This window comes from Marmota monax, unplaced genomic scaffold, assembly GCF_021218885.2.
Source record: "Marmota monax isolate L192 unplaced genomic scaffold, Marmota_monax_Labrador192_F-V1.1 WCK01_AAM20220418_F8-fsc00028, whole genome shotgun sequence".
NCBI classification, from domain to species: Eukaryota; Metazoa; Chordata; class Mammalia; order Rodentia; family Sciuridae; genus Marmota; species Marmota monax.
The window spans coordinates 2,925,730-2,943,921 of NW_026694779.1; the positions used below are offsets into that span (position 1 = coordinate 2,925,730).

The 18,192-nt window shown below is 49.0% G+C and overlaps 1 protein-coding gene across 9 annotated transcripts in view; it reads left to right on the forward strand.

The window, feature by feature from the left end:
* Positions 1–18,192, forward strand: part of Atp2b2 (ATPase plasma membrane Ca2+ transporting 2) — a 351,907-nt gene that overhangs the window by 122,417 nt on the left and 211,298 nt on the right. The window contains exon 1 of one of the 9 annotated variants that reach the window (XM_046425454.2): positions 13,331–13,510. The exons of the other annotated variants lie outside the window; for them this stretch is intronic. The gene's annotated coding sequence lies outside the window, so the exon portion shown is untranslated. Of the gene's footprint in view, positions 1–13,330; positions 13,511–18,192 lie in introns of those variants that run through there. 9 annotated transcript variants of the gene reach the window in all.

The following is an 18,192-nucleotide window of genomic DNA, read 5'->3' on the forward strand; positions in this document are numbered from 1 at the left end:
TTGCTCATAAAACCATGGAGGCTTCTAAATCCTTCTGAAAGGATCTCTTCTGAAAGGATCTCATGACAGGAAGTCTGCCATGAGAGACTGCAGGCAGGGTGCTAGCTCCCCTGGCACAGTGGGTTCTCACAGCCCATGGGGCATGAGGCCACAAGTCACCTTCTCCAGTCCCTGGCACCACTTGGCAGTCCTCCTGGCCCCAGACAAGGGCCTTCCCCAGCTTCTGCCCATCTGGAGGAGCTGGAGAACTCCAAGGCCATGGCATTGGCCCTGGGAGCACCAAGATCATCTTGGGAATATTCTCCCTTCTTCACTTAGAGTAATTACAGCAAGAGGAAACTTCCAGAACACCTTCCTCCTCCCCCGCATCTGAGTCCTCTGTGGACTCTTGGAACGACTAAAATACAGAGCCACTTCTCTCTTCATTTAGGGTCTGTGATAAATGAAAAATAAAAAATGAAGTTAACCAGTTCAGTAACCCAGAATTTCATATTCAAACCCAACTTTCTCTATGTGAGAATTTATCTTCATTAAGGATTGGGGAGCAAGAGCCTTATGTGGGCAAAGTGGGTCTCTTTGGGCATGGTGGAGAGAAGGGCCTTTCAAGCCTTGATCATGATGGCGTCATGTTGAGGGGGCCAGAAGTCATGAGGAAAGTGGGTCTGTCATTGGAGGGGACAGAAAGTCTTTGACTCTGACAGTAGAGCCTGGGGCTTGGCTCCAGTGGGGACTGACTTGTGCCAGTTGACTGCTCAACACAGCAGGTGGCTTCCAGGTAACTCTCTCCACTTTTGTGTTCAGATAATTTTTCTAGAGAAAAATGACAGTCTGCATTCATAACTCTGCCTTAATTATGGGAAAAAATCAGTTGTGATATTTCACAACTTACATTGTTTCGAGTTCCATAAGAAGGACCTATTATAGCTCCAGCCCAGCCCTCTGGGGAGACTTGGGTTCCTTAGAGTCTCAACCATGGACCAGGCTGTCCATGTGGCTAAGCAGAGTGGGTGGTCACCTTAGTGATATGATTTGAGGAGAGCCAGGAAGCTGACCCTGCTAAAAATCCCTTGCGTGCCATTTCACCATTAACACTTTAGTCACCAAATCATAAAATGCCAGGTTGCAGTTAGCCTTGGATCATATCTAGTTCAACATCTTGGCTCAAAGTGTTGTTCACTCAATTTTAGAGTAAACCAGTGGCAGAGCTGGAAGTGCAATCCAAGTGATCAGATTCTCAGTCCCACCCTGGCAATCCTCAATTCCAATGTGCCTCAAACTCACCATCTTGACCTCCTAGAAATGCTGTTAAAAATGCACATTCTGAGTCAGTAGGTCTGGGATGTGCCCTGAAATACTGCATTTCTGATAAATGCTTTCACTCGATCCTCTTGTTAATGCTAGGAAAGACCTTAGTATCCCCACTTTATAGATGAAAAAATATGGTTTAGGTAATAGAATTGAGTATGGTTAGGTATATAGAATAACAGCCTCCAAAGATGTCATTACTCAAATCCTTGCAACCTGTAAATTTGTCACCTTATCTTGCAAAAGAGACTTTATAGGTATAATTAAAGAACCTGATGCGTGAAAGTATACAGGATTATCCTGGTGGCCCAGTCTAAGCACCTAGGTTCTTAAAAGTGGAGAACCTTTCCCAGCTGTGGTCAGGTATTGCTGTAGCCATGGAAAAGGGGATCAGAGAGATAGGACATTTGCTGGCTTTGAGGATGGAGGAAGGGGCTTCAGCAAGGAATGTTCACAGCTGCAGAAGTTGGAGAAGATAAGCAGCTCCAGAGAAGAATGAGGTTCTACTGATACTGTGTCCAGCAAGACCAGTGAAAGGCCAGGTGCAGGGGCTTATAATCCTATAATCCCAGCAACTGCTGAGGCCAAAAGAGAATTCCAAGTTCAAGGTCAGCCTTAGCAACTTAGTAAGATCCTCAGCAATTTAGTGAGTCCTTGTCTCAAAATACATAAAAAAGACTGGTGATGTAGGTAAAGCGCCTCTGGAATAGCATTGGAACTTGGGTCCCTGCAATTCTTGTTGTTCTGGTCATTCCCCTGTCATGAGCTTTCCCTCTGTGGAAGTTAAGCATTGACCTCTTCCTGTGGGGCCTCCTAGTTTAATTGAGATTGCCCCTGGACAAGTGACCCATGAAGTACTGGATCTGCCAGGAGTTTAGACTACAAATAACAGGGATTGACCCTGAATGATTTGGGCAAAAAGAGAAATTTAATAATAGCCATGGGTCCTTGTAGGAACCCTAGGCATGGATTGGAAACCAAGCTCAGGATTGTGAGGATCAAGGCCTCAAACCAGCCTGAGGAAGAGGCCACTGCCCTACATTCAGTAGCTCCTGATGTCATGTCCAGGGCAGCCAGAGAGGCCAATTGCAGGTGTTTCCAGCTTCTAGAATGGGAAGGTGGGCTCTGAGTCTCAGGATGGGCAGCTCCCAAGGTGGAAGAAGGGATCAGACTCCAGGTATCCAAAGTAAATGATAAAGGCCCCAGGAATAATGTGGTAGGCTGGGCTGTATTTTAAATATTCTCCCCATGTCCAGAGAAACCATCAAAGTGGCCCCTCATTAGGCCACTAGTTTAGCTTCCCAATTTCATTTCTTCTCTTTCCATTCTGGAAAAATCCCCCCCGTATCCTCTGGCTGACCAGCTTTGACATAAGGAATAATACCTCTGAGGTCAAGTTCTAGTTGTATGTTTTTGTCTTATTCATAAAAATAATCTTTTTTCTTAAAGAAAACTACTTAAAAAAAAAAAAAACGGTCCAGGTGCCATTTAGAAATACCTGTACCACTCTTTGGGAGAAGAAAGGAGTAAGATGAGTTGGCTCCAACTCATGCTCCCAGGGGGATCTAAGACGAGTCACTTTGCCTTCACAAGCTTCTGCTTTGGTTTCCTCACCTGCAATACAGGGTTCATTCTTCCACTTGGGGATGTGAGTGAAGAGTGGCTCCAATTAATACATCACCTGTATAGCCAGGATAGCATTTTGCATGCAGTAGGTGCTCAATAAAAGGCACCTATTGCCTTCCTGATCGTCACTTCCATCACTGTTACTCTTGGATGGAAAGTGGGCTTAGGAGCCACATATAATTTTCATGCTTGGCTTTGATGTTCCTTAGGGGGTGAGCTTTGATAACTCCCATCACCTCCCTGAGCCTCATTTTCCTCATCTGTGAAAAGAGGAGAGCGATACCACATCACAGAGTGAACAGGATTCTGCAGAAATGGAGAAAGGCTCTGCAGATAGCAGCAGCTACAGAGGTTATATTCAGCCTGTTTTATCCAGTTGATTGAAAATATATATCCTTTCTTTTTGGCCCCCGACACTGGTTGGTGGGTAGGTTTGAATTTCACCTGCCTGTTGTTCAAACAAAAAGCCAGGCAGGGAGAAGGGAAAAGCAAGGCTACGTGACCCCCAGAGCCGCACATCTGCGTGCTGAGTAGTGGAAACGATCGTGTTGGGGTTGGAACAAGTAGCGGGGGCTGGGAGCGCATTATGAGAATCATTTGAGCAGCAATTAAGGGATGTTGCCTGATCTTATCGGGGAAGTCATGCATGATGTTCAAGCCGAACAGGAGGCTGTGGCTCCCCGAGGCCTTGCTTCCAAAACGGCATTTCTGAAGCAGCTGGAGCCAAAAATACCTGGTTGTGGACTGATCATTCACCAGCCAGAACAGAGGCAGGAGAGGGAAACTTCCTCCTCTGAGTTCCAGCCCCCTGAACCTGGGTCTCTGAAGCGCAGAACTTTGAGACTTTCTTTGCTGATCTTAAGCTGAGACTTTTCTTTCTTTGAATATCAAGTATGTGGACTTTCATGCCATGGCCACTCCTAGCCTCTATTCCTCTCAGGTACCTGAAAGCCAGGGGTGGTTTTGCAACTGTCCTCCTGGACACACGTGCCTTTGCAGTGTGGGCTGCAGAGGGTGACGAATCTGGCACTGCAGGGAGCAGGGTGGCTTGGCTGGGTTTTCTACCACCGCATCCCATTCCTCTTACACACAACTATTTCTCATGTTCCATAAGTATTAATAAATAGAAATTGTGATAATAGGGCTGGCTAACATTCACTGAGGGTTTGCTGTAGGAGAAGCACCTTGGAAAAATACTTTGCACAAATTTTCTAACAAATATTTCACAAACTGCCATGTGAAACAGCCCCTACTACCTGTAAAGAAATTGAGGCTCAGAGAAGTTATGCATCTTGCCCAAGGCCACTCAGCTGATAAGCAGGGTTGCAAAGCAAGATCAGCAGGCTCCTGAGCCCTGTCCCACCTCTGTGCCTCCTCTATGAGCATGAACCTGACTTAGGAGTAGAAAGTGCAGGTATGGTTTGACCAGCTCCAAACAGGAGAGATTATTCTTCCTATTTGGCATTTCAAAAAAACTAGGAATCGGAGAGGGCAATAGACTTCCCCCAGGTCACTCATACCAGGCTTTGGCTTCAGGACTTGAGGTTGCAAATCCACTTTTGTTGCAACATGTGGCCCCCCAATTTCCAAAAGGACATTTTATCCTTTGGTGGGCTTTGATTGGCTGTGGCCAGGAGAAAGCCCCTGGCCCTCTCAAACTGACTGGGAGGTAGGCTGGGACCAGGAGAGATGGCTGTGGAAGGAGGGGACCAAATCTGTCTGTCATTGTGCTACACTCCTCTGGGGGTGGGTGAGAATTCTGGGTTGTCACAATAGTTAGGAACAAGGACCTAACTTATTATTGCCCCATGATGCACAGTACAGCCCCGCACATTGACCATCTGTCTGCAGCCAACACATTGAATGTCAATGTCTCACTGGATGCAGATGTCCGTGAAAACCCTGTTTGTACACATCTGAGCCATGACATCTCAACCTGTTAATATACCCTGGGATTTCCAGGAATGAAACTATCAAGGAAATTATTAGAAAACTGTACTTCATTTTATCTGCAATTTCACCAACAACCATCCCTATTTTAATACCTACCTCTTGGTACTCAGAACACCGACACAACAGCCCTGTGTTAGTAGCTGTCAAATTCCTGGTGACTTGATGTACATCTACGAATATGTGTAGTTATCCCTCACTTCAGAATGTCACATATAACGAGAGGAGTTGATGGTCCTCGGTTGAACATAGTCTTCCTTTCGGTGTAAACCTGTCCAGCCCAGGGAGGACCCAGACTCTGGCAACTCATCACATCTCCTAGTGGAGTCACACAGAGGCCTTGTGGATATGGAAATGCTCATTCACTTGCTATTGGCTTTTCTCTTCTCTCCTACACTACCCCACTAGACTACCAAGTGAACAGTGGGTGATGACATATAATGGGTGGTGGGCATTTAGATGGATAGACAGATGGCTGGATGGGCGGGTGGATGGATGGATGGATGGATGGATGGATGGATGGATAATAAACAGAAAAGTAGGTAGATGGATGGATGGATGGTAAGTGGGAAGGTAGGTAGATGGATGAATGGATGGTGGCTGGATGGTGAACAGAGACATAGACAAAATAAGTGGACAAACAGATGCATGGGTGGGTGGACAAGTGGAAGGACTTCTCCCTGTCACTCATTTAAACCACTGAGCATTATAATTGTAACAGGACAAATATTCTGGGCTCCCAAAAAGTTCTCAGCCCCATGGAGGAGATAGGAACTAAAATGTCACACAGGTACTATACAACGGCCACTCTAGGTGAGGCGCCACAAGAGGGAGAATGCAGGGCACATGCTTTTCAGGCAGGACTAGTATGTGCTAAGGCCCTGGAGTAGGAACCCTTCTTGCACAATGGAGACACTGAAGGAAGCCAGAGTTCCAGAACTTAGGGAGAAGATGGTGTTACAGGGAGGGCAGACAGATGCCTCCGGGAAATGAGTGCAGTTTGGATGTCATCCTCGCTGCAACAGGGCCATCCAGGGGTTGAAGCTTCAGTGTAATAGGATCTGGCTTCCAGAAGACCCTTCTTTTGGGGAGTGGCTGTAGGGGGCAAGCATGGAGACCAGGAGGGAGGGACTGCATTCCTTCAGGTGATCAGGGATGCATGACTGGTGAGGGTGATGGCGGTAGAGGGGGAGAGAATTCGAGAGGTGTCAGATGCAGACTCAGAGGACTTGGCAATGGCCTTGAGGTGAGAGAGAGGGAAGCAGGCAGCAGGTTTCAGGATGGGAAAGACAGAGGGAGGGCAAAGTGGGGGAAAAGACGGGGTCCAGTTGGGTCTTGTGACATCTGAGGTGCTTCTGGCATTCAGAAAAATAGGCCAGCCATGAGATGATCTTTTGGTTTTCGGATCCCATCAGAGAGTCCCCGTGAGGTATTGGTTGTGGGCACCCGTCCTCAACACCTGCCCAACTCCGACCCTGCTAGGAGGCCAGTCCCTCGCCCGGCCACAACCATCAGGAGAAGTCTGGGACACTGCCATTGCAGAACCCCAGCTCCGAGGGTTTCCCATCCTGGTCTACTGTCCAGATCCACGTGGGACACCTCATTATAAAGGGCGTCGACTCCGCGGTGGCTTTCACCAGTTCAGGAGCTCAGCGGCCGCCTTTGAGTTGCTCCCGTCTCGTTATCCCTGGAGTCCCTACTTCTTTTTGTGGAAATTTAATTGCCTTCTAGGATTGAGAGGGTCTGGACCAGCTGTTCAGGTTTGGGAAGTCAGAGTTAAATGCGCCATGATCAAAGGCTGTGAGAGGCCAGCATCGTTCTTGTCACAGCTCCTTAAAGTCGGAGCCACTTTACTCCTCCCAAAATGGAAACCAAATTGCTCAGCGTGGAAACTTGAAAGGAAGAGTGTCACACGGTTCCCAGCATTTGAACTGCCGGCTGCATTTTAAATTGTCTCTCTTTGGAAATGGACCACCCCGGATGCATCCTGAGCTCCCCATGGGAGGACACAAGCAGCGCTATCTTTGATGGGCCTTGGGTCTCCAAGGACTTTCTTTGAAACTCAAGCCCAGGATGGATCCCAAGAGCCAACTGAGTTCTGCTCGTCATCCCAGATGGCTTCCCTTCCCACCAGGGACCTGGATGCAAACCAGAGCACCACAGGCTGGGAGACCTTGGGCAAGTCACTCTGTGTCCCGCATGAGAAACGGGGCTGGAAACTTCTCTGTCAGCCTCACGAGGCTTTTGCTAGGAGTAAATCAGACGCAGCGTGTGTGAGTGTGCTCTGTTAGTGAAAGCCCATTTGTGGTTCATGTCATTCATCTTACTGCCCCTCCTAGGGGGGTACTTGTACTTCAGAAACAAGGAGCCCCTAGAAGCTGGCAGTATTTCTCAGGGGAAAAAAAAGCATCTCTAAAATGTTTGAAAACAAATTTGTGTTTGAAGGGCAGGGATAACAGGTGTGAAGTTACGTGGAGAGCCACAAAGTATATAAATAGCAGAGGAGGTGACAGGAGCAGCTGGCCTCACTCCTGGAGGGTGCAGGGCCACCTTCTGTTACTCTCCTCACTTGTTTTCTCCTCTCCTCTTACCCCTCCCTTCCCTTTTCTTGCCTTCCTTCCCTATCCTTCTATTCTCTTCCCTCACCTCTCTTTTTTTTCCTGAATCCCCCCCCCACCTCCTTTTTTCATTCCAAGAAGGCTATGAGCTTTTTCGCTTAGTACTTTCTGTCAAAGAGTCAGCTTCCTTTTGTGCTGGCTTAAGCACAAAAGGAATTGATTGGGTTGAGTAACTGAGACGTGGCAAGGTAATGGGCTTCAGGCCCAGCTGGATCCAGGGGTAGAACAATGTCATCAGCATTTATTCATATTCTCTCTCTCTCTCTCTCTCTCTCTCTCTCTCTCTCTCTCTCTCTCTCTCTCTCTCGTACCCCTGTGTTGGCTGCATCCTCAGGCAGCTGCTCCTTATGTGGTAGCAAAAGTACCCTTTTTGTAGCTCAGGTTTACATCCTACTGGCTCAGTTATCCCCGCAGAAAGAGAAAAGAGAGTGCTTCGTTCCTTGCAATCCTGGAAAATATTTAAGTGACTCAGAGGCTCATGGGTCACGGACACTTCCACCAACTGCTCATTGGCTGGATACTATAAAGTTCCATTTAACCAAGGCTGGGACTCATACCCATCCTGGGAGCCCCAACTAGAGTCAGCCCCCTCAAAGCCGCACAAACTGGGATGGGGGAGCGGGGGGAGCAGTTCCTCAAAAGCAGTTCAAGCTGCCCTGACCTGAAGGAGGGGGCACAGGTGCCAGCTGAGACCCACAGTGCTCTTCAGTGTACAGTTCTCTCTCTGCTCTGTCACCTTATTCCTGCATAATATCCATGTGTAACTGGCCACTGTGCCTCAGGGCACCATCTTCAGCCAGAAGGCAGCCCCACACCCGCAGCTTCTGAGCGGGACCCTCATGTGACCTTCTGTCTCTGCTCCTCCCCAGCCACCTTGGTCCTGCCACCATGATGATCCCCACTCCTGCTGCTGGACACTGGCCTAGAAACAGCATGGGCTTCAGATCACTGGAATGTGGGTTCAAAGCCCTGCTCTGCCACTTACCGAGATAAATGATGACAGAATATCGGTACAGGAGGTTGCCCTCGGCACACGCCTCTTTCCAGCTACCCCCTACCTCTCTCTCTCCACCCCTGAATACATCCCTCCGCAGCTGTGCCCAGCTGTGCCCCACAAGAACCCCTGAATCCCAGGCTGTTCCTTTTGCCCCACAACTCGGTGAAGGCAACTCCAGCACCCTGTCCTCTAGGATCCCACCCTGAGCCCCTCGCCCTGCATCTCACTGCAGCGTGATGGTCTCCAGGGACCCTCCCCCAGGATCACTGCCTGCTGCCTTAATCAGTCTCTAACCAGAAGGGCCCATTGAGCTGCAGGGGCGTGGCCTCCCTGGGAACCCAGCCTCTTCCAGGCAGCACAGATGCTGCATGGGCTGTGAGAAACTCAAGCAGACCCAGCTGAGCAGTTCCACTTTTCTGATGAACTTTTTATAAGTTCTCACACTTTCCAAACATCTTCCTGCTGTATGGCATCTTCATCTGCCTCCTCAGTGGGTGACATTTTGGGCCCCTGGAACTGCCTTCTAGAGCCTTTGGTGACCACTCTAAGCCACACACTCGCCTCTTTATATCAGAACAGAGACCCAGGCTGGGAGGCCCAGGATGCTAGTTAGAAATGCCCAGCCAGGAGGCAAGGAGGGAATCATCTCCAAGACAGCAGTGACTCACAGTGGGATAGCAGGAATCTGGGAGCCCAAGGACCACCACAACCTAGAGTCCTGGTAGAAAACATAAACTATATATCACACAGTCCTTGGTTCAAATCCTGACTTAGGCATCTGCCTGCTGTGTGATCCTAGGCAAAACACTTCACCTCCCTGGACCTCAATTCTGTGCATCTGCAAAAAATTCTGTGCATCTGCAGTGAATGTTATATTTACTGCAGAGGGTTCCTGCGAATCTTCGGTAGTTTCATATCAAAGAGAGCGAGAGCGAGAGCGAGAGAGAGAGAGAGAGAGAGAGAGAGAGAGAGAGAGAATCAATGAATGTGAGTTTCTTACTAACAAAATAGGAAAGAATAAATCAATAGGAATAAGAGCTTTCAAGGAGAGAGAGGGACATTCGGGCATGGACCCTGTGGTCCATTCAGCATGCCTCTAGCAGGTCCCTTCTGTGTGCCAGCCCCAGATAATGCAAAGTGAGGCAGGAATCCTCAGATTACAAAGGAAGCTTAAGCTAAGGAGCCAGAGGCCTGTGAGGGAAGGGCCTGAGCTGGCTGAGAGACCCAGAGGAGAAGGCACTGAGTCCCACTGTGCGCTCCCACCTCATTCGCATGGTTTAATGTGAAGGGTGCTATACACATTCTCAGATGAGGAAATCACAGTCCCCGTGCTGGGCCCAAGGCTGCCTGTGGTGGCAGGGGCCAGGAGAGGAGAATTCCCTCCTGTCTGTCATAGGATGGGCCTTCTTCCTGCCTCTGCCCAGGAGAGATGCAGAAGGGGAGAGGGTTCACAGCTAGAGCCCTCATTAGGCTTGTTGAGGGTGGATTAGCAGAAGAGTGTCCTAGAAGTTGCAATTCCTCGGTTGACAACATTCTCAGTAGCTTCATGAGGCATGACCCACACCCAGAGGTCTGCCACTATTTCTGTCACTTGCTGTAGGACCTTGAACAAATCACTTTATTTCTCTAGGGCCACCTGCTTCCTTAGCTCCAAGGAGCTAAATGATCTCTGAGCCCCACTGCTGGCTTAGACTTGTGGATTTCTAACCATGGTTAGTCTTCTGTTGCAGCCATAACAATTTGCCACAAATGAAGTGGTTTAAAATTGACCATTTTCTCTAGGTCAGAAGTTGGACTTAGGTCACAGGGCTAAAATCAAGATAGGGCCATGTTTCTCCCAGAGGCTCTAGGGAGGAATGTGTCTCCTTGCCTTTTCCAGCTTCTAGATGCTGCCCATGTTCCTTAAGTCCTGGAGACTGACTTGCTGTCTCCATGTCAGCTTTCCATCACTATAACAAATACCTAAGACAGTCACCTTACTAAAGAAAAAAGGTTTATTTTGGCTCGCGGTTTCAGAGGTCCAGTCCAGGATCAAGTGGCCCTGTTGCCCAGGTGAGGCCGTACAGCATAGCAGGGAGCATGTCTCAGAGCAAAACTGCTGACCATGGCTGGGAGCCAAGAGAGAGGAAGAGAAAGAGTCTGGGGTCCTGCTCTCCCCTTCAAGGGCATGCTCCCAGTGACCTGAAGACCTCCCACTAAGCCCCACCTCTTTAAAGGTTCCACCACCTCCTCGTAGCATCATGCTGAGGACCGAGTCTTTAATACATGGGAGACACTCAAGTTCTCCCAAACCACAACAGCCTCCTTTGTCATTAGATTGGGCTCCCAGGTCACCCAGGACAAGGCTTCTGTCTTAGAGTCAGCTGATGAGCAACCTCGGATCCCCTCTGCTTGTAGCATAACATAGTCATGGTTCCTGGAACTTGGACGCGGGCTTCTTTGGGTAGCTGCTGTTCTGTCTTCCAAGCCTAGAAACGAAGGCACTTCTGGGAGGTCTTGGGCAAGCCGTTTCCCCTCTTTGAGCCTCAGTTTCTCTTCTATGAAATGCAGGTGACCATTTTGACCCCCACCACATGTGGCTGCTCTAAAAACAAAGTGGGGTGACGTGTGATCAAGTGGATTATAAAGGGTCAGGCCCTCTACATGGGGTTAGTTCTTTATTCCTAGGGTATTTCTGTCACTAGTTGCAGCAGCTGAGGACCTCTTGCTGGTACTCTTTGCTCTGAAAAACTGCCCCCCCCCCACTTCCATGCAGCACCCCCCAGAAAACAAACGTGGTTCTGTGAACCATTCCTGCTCATTATAATCTCTTGCTTCTTTTCACAGAACCCCAGGGGCCCCTGGGATTTGGGAGTTGGGGAATGTCACTCAAGGATGCCTATTGAGCACTGAACAATGGCCCCTCATGAGGTCAGACGGCCACTTAGCAACTGCTCAGGCCCTTAGTAACCAGCCCAGAAGTGTTGATATTTATCCAACAGAAACTTTAGATTTTCTTGATAATGCCCAGTTGTTTTTTTTTCCAGAGAACTGCAGAGCCTCATAAGCAAGCCCCACCCACTCATAGCTGCTGTCCCCTCTTCCAAGAGCAAGTTGGAAGGAACAGGGAGCCCTGGACTCCCACCCGGCTTTGCTCACCTCTTGGGCCTCAGTTTCCTGAACAATATGCAGATCAGATGAAACAAGCACTAAACAGTGTGATGATATGTCACGCTTTACCAAGACTATTAAAAGCGTCCTTGTCATTCTCAAAAGCATCCCAGTTAGAAGGTCCCTTTTCTGGTCACCTACCGCTAAGGCCACTGCTAGCCCTTGATTCCATTTTTCCTCCCCTCCACCCTCTTCCGGAGTCCTGAAATTAATCCTGAATCATTCAGCCAAGGGTTTTCTAGGACTCTCTCTTTGCCATACCTGAAGCTGGGCCCTAGGGAAACTGAGGCAGACGAGACACACTCTCTGCTTTCAGGAGCTTCCAGTCCTGGGAAGAGTGCCACTCAAGCACTCTGCAGAAATCTAGGATTGAATCCAGAACCTTGTAATTCTCTGCTTCGCTTGCCTTGTCCCCACTAAGCTATTTTAGTAAATAATAATACTCCTTAGTATTCCAGTGGCATTTTGCAGCTTCTAAAGCATTTCCCCTGCGTTTCCTTATTTAACCCTGACATCATCGGAGGCTGGGATTCTAATATAGCCCCATTGCAAGGATGGGAAGCTGGAGGTCAGAGGGCATGAGGGCAGAGCGTCTGGGTGGTCTTGGGAAATGGCTCCACCTGCACTTCCTCACCGGTGAGATGAAGCTACTAGCACCTGCTTCATAGAATTGTTCTGGAAAGGAAACAGGGCAACCCACAGAATGTCCTTTAAAAAGCGGCGGATGCCAAAGATGAGCACTTCCACCCTGAGCCGTGCAGTGGCCCCAGCAGTTTCCTAAACTGTTCACCTGCTTCTCGGCTGCCTGGAAACACCTACCTGGGGATTTCCTGACCCTTTTCAGAGCCCAGGAAGTTCCTCTGGGTTGAAATCACAGATCCACTTCATGGCTGCAGCATGATCTCAGGCATCTGCCAGCCTCAGTTTTTTCATTTGTGAAATGGGAACAAGAGCAGGCAGGCTGTTCTGAGGCTGGAATGGAGCAAAACACTTCACAAGGCACTCGTCAGCCCAGCCCAGCACACAGACAGACAGTGCTCACCTTTGACTTTCACTATGTCAGGAGCCTTTGAACCTGATCATGGGCTGGAGTGGACAGGGCTGGGGTCAGCAGTCACAAGGTGGGGTTTGCTCCCCACCCACGAGCCAGTGCCAGCATCCACTTTGGGAGGAATGCAGGACCCTCCCACCTTCTCCAGGCTTGGCTTCTAGCCACATCCGTGGTGAGGGGCTTTGGCTGAGAAGAACTGTCCCCTCCACGCTCCGCTCACCTCGCAGGAGGAGAAGGAAGCCCCTTTTCCCCTTGTCTTGACAAAGTAGCTCCAAGGGGGCAAATCTGTCAGATTCCATGGTGATGCCTAAGTGGTTTCCCGCCCACGCCCCTGCCAGTGTGTGAGTCACCACTGCACCGAGGCGGCGCCGTGGGAAGGGTGTTCCCTCTCCGGTTGCAGAAATGCCACTGCAGGCAGAGCTCCTGAACGCCAGAACTGGGCCCCACAGCAGGCACAGCCAGGGTCCTTATGCAACTTCTGACATTGTTCAAAATCAGTGCTTCAGAAAGCCAAAACCAGGCCCCACGACAGGCACCGCTACGTTGCTTATGTAACCTTTGGCATTGTTCAAAAGTAGTGTTAAGGTTCACAACTTCCATTTGCCGGGGGCCCCAGAGAACTGGCCCAGCTCACACACACCTCAAGTCCTCTCCCAGCAGCCCAGACAGAGCCTAGAGTCCTGGGGAAACTGAGCCATGCCTGAGGTCACATGGCCAGGACACCCCTAGCAGAGGTTCTCTGCCCCAGTCGTCAGAGCTCTGCTTCATTGGCCAGCCCAGTTAGCCTTGGGGATTGGAGACAGAGCCAAGCAGGTAAATATGATACATTTTATTCTTTTTTGAATGAAACAATCATGAGCAATTGTATCTTGCTGTCAGGCTGGAGGTTTGAACTCTTGATTTCTAAAAAAGAAAGAAAAAAAATCTGTCTCTAAATATAACAGTGTAGGCTAGAAATGCATGTTTACAGCCAAGTATTTCTTTATACTAAACTTTGAATTGCCAAAGCAGGGGCCGCGTGAGAGATGTGTGTGACTGAGGTGTTAAAGAGAAAGGTGCCGTATTGAGGATTGCTTTTTGCAAGGAGGGGCGATGATGGTCACAGATCTCTGTTGAGGTTAGCACCCCCGGCCCCACCTCCACTCTGCCTGTCATGCATGTTAAAAATCAGCGCATGCACACGCCGCTGCCTTGCTTGATCCGAGAGCCAAGCCACCTGCTTCACTGCGGACCGCCTTTCGTCTTTCCCCACTGAATCCACTACCTGTTCTTCTATCAGCTACTCCTAACTGTCCTGTGAGCTAATTATGAATCAGAGCTGAGTTTCAGGAAGCTGTGCGTTGGAAGAAGGATCAAGTCAAAAATATTTGCATAGTCATTTGGGTGATGTCCACTTCCCTGGCTGCAGTCCTAAAAAAGAAACACTTGCCCAGGCCAACAGTTACAGGCACAGACTCTAGCAGGGCGGGCAAGCAGGGTCCCCACACTTTCCCACATACCTAGGTCTTGTCTGAGCCTCTGACTTGCTGGACCTGAGGTGAGAAGAGCCAGACTACAGCATTTAGCCAAAGAAACAGCAGGGGTCTGGTCAGGTCCTGCCAGCAGCCCTGGCCTGGTTGGAGCATTTGGTTTGTGCCAGGCTGTGCAACTCTGCGTAACAGCTTCCTTCTCTCCCAGAACAACTGTGACTATTGCCCCTTGGTTTTCACCATGACCTCACCCAGCATGGCTTTGCTACTATTTAAAACTCTTCAGCAGCTGATTCCATAGACTTTGGGGTGACATTGCTCCTTGCCATAATCAGAAGAGCCTGCAATGCCAGCACACAGGCAGCTGGGGATCCTGGAATGGATACATTAAGTCTTGACGGGGGTCCTGTGAAATGGATTTCTGTAGATCAGAGCCCATGTGCTTGTTGAGTCTCATTGGCGCATTGAGAATCTGTCTTTCTGAAGGCAAAAGTGTCGAATGCCAAAAGACAAGAGATCTGTATCTCAGATTCCTCCAAACTTTTCTTATAAAGTATCACATAAAGAAAAGCGTACCTTCTCCAGAGGTTATAAAATTAGGATCCAGATTATTTGTGTGTTAAATAGAAAAAAATCAGAAGAAAAAAGAAAACTTGTTATGTAGTTATGTAAAAAAAATTGTTATGTAGTTAAGATTATCATAAGGAAACTGAAAAAACAATATTGCATGGCAAGGTAAAATACCTCATGTTCCAGGCTGTTCTGATTCATGGTTCAGTGAAGTATTCTGTCATATTTCTGCTACTTAAAGTTCTAAGTTTCAGGATGTTATGTCTACTACAGTAGTAAACATTTATTGCTTTTATATTGTTCTCAGCTCATCAGTTGCTCTTTCCATATTGCTTCAGAGGCTCTGTTCTCTGTGGCTAGCCAGCCACCAGAGATTCCCTTGGACTGAGTTCCCAAGATCTATCTTGTGATAAAAGTCAGTGTTACTATGGGTTCCTTGTGACCCTTAACAGAATGTGACCCCACACCAGGATATTAGAAATCATGTGGAATTTGGAGTCAGACTTTTTTTTTTAAACTGTGTGAGTATAAGTAGTGACTTAACCTCTATGAGCCATGGGCTCCCTCCCTGAATTCCAGAATCACTGGGCCAGATCAGCTGCCCCTCCTCTGGTCCCTTTCTCCTGTGCTAGACTTTATTTACCACACTTGTCTATCTCTCCCAGACCCCAGGAGACTCCTGAGGGTGGAGTCTTTGACATCTCTATGTCCCTGTGCCCAGCACAGAACCTGGCACATAGAACCTGGTTTTGGGTGGGTGGGGTAAAGGGAGCAGGGAAATGAGGGAGGGAAGGAAGGAGGAGGAGGGAAGGAAGGGAGGGAGGGAGGGGAAAAAGTGAGGGAAAATGCAAACTTTAAACCCATTGGCAACTCATAATTATTAATTTCACATGGGCTGGCCTAAGTGTGTGATAAAACATGCTAAAAAATGATAGTGCTCCTGCCACATCTCACTTCCTGTGGCCAACATGGGCACCTTTATCATCTAGTAACTAGCACATGTTGAGCACTTGTTCCTTTGCTCTCCCCACAACCTGTGTGACAGGCATGCAGTGATCCTCCACGTGATCCTTCACCTTTTGACAGATGACAAAGGGTGATTCACAGGAGAGGTCCAATCACCCAAGTTGCACAGCTGACATATGGTTAGAGCCTGGTTCGGCTGATTATAGAGCCAGTGTGTTTTATCAGTGTACCCTCAGCACCCCCAGTTCAGACCTTTACAAGTAACAGATTTCAATGAAAAAAAAAAGTCTTTGCATAAATTAATGAATGAGTCACTATTCCCCCACAGTTATTCTCCCTCTGGATTCCCAATCTCAGTTGTAGTTCTTTCTTCTTGGCACCTGTGAGAATTAAAACAAAACCCCTGAGGTTAAACAGGCCTGGGTTCAAATTAGAGTTTTCCCTGTCACCCTGGGAAATCATTCCATTAAAATGGGACTGATCTTAGAGCCTTCTTGTCTTAGGCTTGGGTCTCCCAGACGCAGACCATGAGACATGGATTCTCATGCAAGTAATCTGTTGGAGAGGCACAGACACCTTGGTAGGGAGGAAAAAATGAGGCAGGAAAAAGGAACGAGTTACTAAGCAACTTAATTACGACTGTGGCCAACTGGGGCTCTGTGACACTTGGGGACTCTGACAGCTAGTGCAAAACCCACGGCTCATAGTTTTCCCACTGGAAGGGAGGGGAGGCTGGAATACTTATTCTCCAAGGAGAGGCACCTGCCCACCAAGCAAGGTGCTCAGACAAGGAGGTGAAGGCTCTGGGTGTGAACGGAGCCCGCCTATACCACAGAGGTCGGATCTCGGGGGATGAAGGCAGGGCAGCCACAGCAGAGCCACACCAATGGGCTGTCTCTCTGAGGATTAAGTGGATTCCTTTGTATCAGGCTTGGAGAATGATCCCATATTAAGCACTCACTGTGTGGTGGCACTCTACATTCTTAAGTTTCCCTTACCATAACAAATACCTGAGACAATCAACTGAAAGAGAGGGAGAGTTTATTTTGGTTCATAGTTTGGGAGGTTTCAGTCCATGATCAGTTGACCCTGTGGCCTTGGGGCCCGTGCTGAGTGGGAACGGGAGGTGGAGAGAGCTGCTTCCTCCGCATGGCCAGGAGAGCAGAAGAGAAGCGGTCCCACAGTCTCCCTCAAGGATACGCCCCTAGTGATCTGAGAGTAGGCCCCACCTCTCAAAGGTTTCACCACCTCTCAGTGGCACCAGTCTGGGGACACTGCCTTTAACATATGAGCCTTTGGGTTCATTTCAGGTTAATTTGTATTCAAGATCCAAATTATCATAGCAACTGTGTGTGAGATTCAAACAGATGCCTGAGTGCTCCACAGAACCCAGTCTTCAATCTACACGCAGCAATGTGCTACTGAGTTGTCAGGCACTGGGGACAGCTATGAGCTCCACCAGCAGGGCCCTGGCCATCAGCATTCTTGGCCCCTCCAGGAAGTTGGAGGATGAATGACCGACATGCCAGGGCAGTACCCAGAGCACCAAAACTGGACTTCCCATCCAGTGCACCTCCCAGCTGCCTTAGAAGTGCCTGCCACCGTGTGGAGGGCACTGGGCCAGCCCTCCCACTGGGATGCCCAAGGTCTATTTTTTTTGTAACACAGAAAACATGATCAGCAGATGTCTAAACAGAACATTTTCCCGGGGGGATTATCTTCTGCTTTGGCACCAAGATACTTTTTGCCTCCCTGGGGGGCTTCAGCTTCCCCAGGTAAAAGCTTACAAAGCCCATGCCTTCAGCTTCTCTAGGGACTAAAATTCACAAATTTCCTGTAACAGATGATTGACAACAAGGATCTGACTTCCCTGCCACCAGCCAGCCAGCTGTGTGGCCTAAGGCAACTTGCTCTCCCTCTCTGGGTCTATTCTCTGGTCTATAAAATGGAGATGGTGAATGAAATAAAAAAAAAATGTGAGAGTACTTTGGGAGATATATGCTGCCCAAGCCTGCTGGCGAGGGAAGTGATTTTATCATTGTCACAGATGTTGTCAGGAAGGATGTGATCTCAAGTCTCTGAGCCTCCTTTTTCTTTCCACCAACTATCGTCAAATCCCACAGGACCAGGAATATGTAGGTCCCCTGTGACCTACAGCTATAGAATATGACCTTGTCAGGCCTGAAAGGACTCATAGGTCCCAAAACTCTTGTGGTGGGGAAACTGAGGCCCATAGGCAGAGGACTTGCCCGAGGCCACGCAGTCTCAGTAGCAGTCAGTGCCGGGCCCCATCGCTGCTAATTCCCAGCTCAGCAATCTGCCCTACCATCTGCTGAGAGCTGGGCCCACCTTGGGCCCTCTGCCCTGACCTTTGACCCAAGCCCCTCTCCCCCTCTGGGCACCCACGTAATCGACCAGCCCCCAGGCAGGGGAGCCTTCGAGAGTGCGGGGGGCCTCTGGCTGCTCAGTTCCCCGGCTGCTGGAGCGTTC